This window comes from Chinchilla lanigera, unplaced genomic scaffold (genome assembly GCF_000276665.1).
Source record: "Chinchilla lanigera isolate Chin_1 unplaced genomic scaffold, ChiLan1.0 scaffold00059, whole genome shotgun sequence".
Taxonomy (NCBI): Eukaryota; Metazoa; Chordata; class Mammalia; order Rodentia; family Chinchillidae; genus Chinchilla; species Chinchilla lanigera.
The window spans coordinates 9,876,054-9,879,367 of record NW_004955460.1 but is presented as its reverse complement, the minus strand read 5'-3'; the positions used below and the strand labels follow the sequence as shown (position 1 = coordinate 9,879,367).

Here is a 3,314-nt window from a genome sequence, read left to right as displayed (position 1 = left end):
TGAATATGTATTGAAATATGTATTGAAATATGGGCCTCCATATTTCTGTGTATGAGTGTGTGGACTGACTGGGCCCAAATATATTATTGAAATATGTATTGAATATCTACTGTAAACTATGAATGGGCCCAAATATATTATTGAAATATGTATTGAATATGTATTGAAATGTATTGAATAGATAAAATAGAATATGTATTCTACATATTCTACATATTTTACTATATGTATAGAAGAGAAATGTACAGTCTCCTTTTTTTTTTATTTTTTTTTTATTTTTGTACAGTCTCTTTACCGACACGTACACATGGTGTCCTTTGCCATCGTGGAAGGCGTCTTTTTTTCCAGTTCTTTTGTGTGGATCTTCTGGCTCAAGAAATGGGGACTCATGCTGACCTCACCTTTTCCAGTGAACTCATTAGCAGAGACGGGGGCTTGCATTGCAACTTATCTACTTGATGTTCAAGCATTTGGTGCACAAGCCCTTGGAGCAGAGGGTGAAGGAGATCGTTGTCAGATGTCAGGATCTAGCAGGAGTTCCTCATGGAGGCCTTGCCCATGAAGTTCACCGGGATGAACTGCACTTTTAATGAAGCAGTACATCGAGTCTGTGGTGGACAGGTGCGTGCTGGAACTAGGCTTTGGGAAGGTTTTCCGAGTGGAAAATCCATTCCACTTCATGGAGAATATTTCTCTGGAAGGGTAGATGAACTTCTCTGAGAAGAGTGTAGGCGAGCATCAGAGGATGGGAATTATTTCCAGCCCCACAGAAAATTCTTTTACTTTGGGGGCAGCCTTGTAAATGAACTGGAGAAGTGCTCTTACTTTGCTGATTTTTTTCCCCTTTGTCATTAAAAAAAAAAAAAAATCACCTAAAGTAAATCACCCAGCTACACCTTGCACTAGCCACAGTGTTCATTAATGGCTCGTGTAAAACTGTATAGCTACCTCAAATCGATCCTGCTCATGAATGATGCTAGCAGCGTGTCACCCAGGGAAAGGACTTTTAAGCCCAGCCTCTGGGTTCTTTGGAAGATTGGGTCCTGCTTTGCAAGCAGCCAGCAACCACAACAGCACCATAGCACTACGACTGGGGACCCTCCAGTTGACGGCAGGACTTGGCACAGACCCAGGGCAGTTAAGGCTGTCTGCCTCACTGTTTCCAAGCAGGCTAAAGTTTACTAGTGGTAAATAATACCAGCACTTTACATGCAAATAAGAAATGTGCCATCAAGGGGAGAGGCTGACATATTCGGTGTCAACACCAAATGCAGAGATGTGTTATATTTCCCATGAATGGTAGCTAAGGTGATTAAAAGAAGGTAAATTTGTGTTGACTGAGCATGTAATTTGGAAGCTTGTTTGTTTGAGACAGGGTCTCGCTATGCAGTTCAGGATGGCCTTGAGCTCACTTTGTAGCCCAGGCTGGTCTTGAACTTGCAACGATCATCCTGCCTTGGCCTCACAAGTGCTGGGATTACAGGGATGCACCACCATGCCTGGCTGGAAGCTTTTTAATGAATTGAAATACTCCACTTTTGAAGTCAGTTCTGGGCAAACTTACACCAAGTACGGACTGCCCAGAAGAGACAGAATATGGCTTCTCCTGAGATAGGCGCTCCTAAAAGTGATGCTTATTCCAATCGTGTTTGAGTAGGTTATGTTGAGATTTCATCTATTTTCTAGTTTCTTTGCCTTCAAGTAGAGTTTTTTCTTTTTTACTATATGCTTTTCAGATATTACCTACTGTTCAGACTTTGGAGAAAGTCACCCAATATTAATGAGACAAATATCTTAACAAGACATTGCTCACTGTGATGCTAACATTTGCCTAAGTACATGCATGTACCTGGCCAATTCCCAAATGACTAGAAAAGTAGTGCTGTGAAATGCTCACATTTCCTCTGCTCAAATAATAGGTTTTTTTTTTTCAAATATTAGTTTTAGATGGAGATATAAACTAAAAGTTCCCAGAGCTACTTTTACTTAATCTGCCTTTGCCTGGGGGAAGAGCCACGGTGTTCATAGGAAGGGGTGAGTGAGTGACACCAATTGCATGATCCCCAAGTTCACCACTTGTGTTGCCTATTGGTAGTTGGACCCTGGCCAGGTTTCATTTATTGTATCATCAGTTTCTCAACTCATGTAGTACAAGGCCCATTTTTATCTTTTAAGTTATCCTTCCCCAAAGTGAAAAACACAAGTTACATGACCTTACAATCACCCCCACGTAGCACTAAAATGAACAGCTCGCCCTGCTTCTTGCAAAGCTCTGATGTTGGTCTGGCTTCAGGGCTGAGTCCCTAGCTCAGTGCAGGGTTTCCTGCCCGCCAAGAGTGCCTCCTGCTCTGTTTAAAAGGAAAGAGTGTTTAGCATAAAGCGTTTTGAAATCTTTTCAAATGGATTACTACACAAACGTGAAGTGATTAACATAAAACTGTTCTTTTTTTTTTTTTTTTCTAAATAAAACTGTTCTTATGTCAACAGTCTTGTCCTGCTAAAGGGATAAAAAGAAAGATGATGACAAGACTAAAAAGTTTATGAACATCAAGAAAAGTTTGTGAAAGTACTTTATTAAAGAAAATACATATATGGTCACTTGTTCATTTGATAGAGCTTGGGTTATTCCTCCAAAAAACTTCCATGAGGCAAATGGTCAAATCAACATGAGATTACTAGTCAAATAATAGCCTTTAAGGGACTGGGGATTTAGCTCAGTGGCACAGCACCTCCCTGACAAGTGCAAGGTCGTGAGTTCAATTCCTAGTACCAGAAAAAAAAAAATAGCCTTTAAAAATCTATGTGATGGGGGGAGCGCCAGCCTTCTGGCTGGCTAGCTTCCTGCCTGCTGGCTCCCGGAGGGTGGGCCCCTGGCGCATGGGGAGCCTCGGGCGGGGAGCGCCGGTCTTTTGGGGTCTTCCGACCGGCGACTCATTCCCAACCTCGTCGCTCCCCGGACGGAGGACTTCCGGTGCACAGGGAGCCTCGGGCAGGGAGTGCCAGTCTTCCGGCTGGCTAGCTTCCTGCCTGGTGGCTCCTGAGGGTGGACCCCTAGTGCATGGGGAGCCTCGGGCAAGGAGCGCCGGTCTTCAGAGCGGCGACTCACTCCCGGCCTCGTCGTTCCCCGGAAGGAGGGCTTCCGGCGCACAGGGAGCTGGGGGTGGGGAGCGCCAGCCTTTTGGCTGGCTAGCTTCCTGCCTGCTGGCTCCCGGAGGGTGGGCCATGCGGCGGCGAGCGCTATTGTGCGCTGGCCCCTAGGCCGGCCGCTGCTGCTCAATTGAGATCTATCATGACACAGAGAAACAGTGACACAA

At 44.7% G+C, this 3,314-nt stretch overlaps 1 pseudogene; it reads left to right on the top strand.

Annotated features, from left to right (window-relative positions):
* Positions 1-307: 307 nt before the first annotated feature.
* On the top strand, positions 308-802 carry LOC102018903 (annotated as a pseudogene).
* The last annotated feature ends 2,512 nt before the right edge of the window (positions 803-3,314 follow it).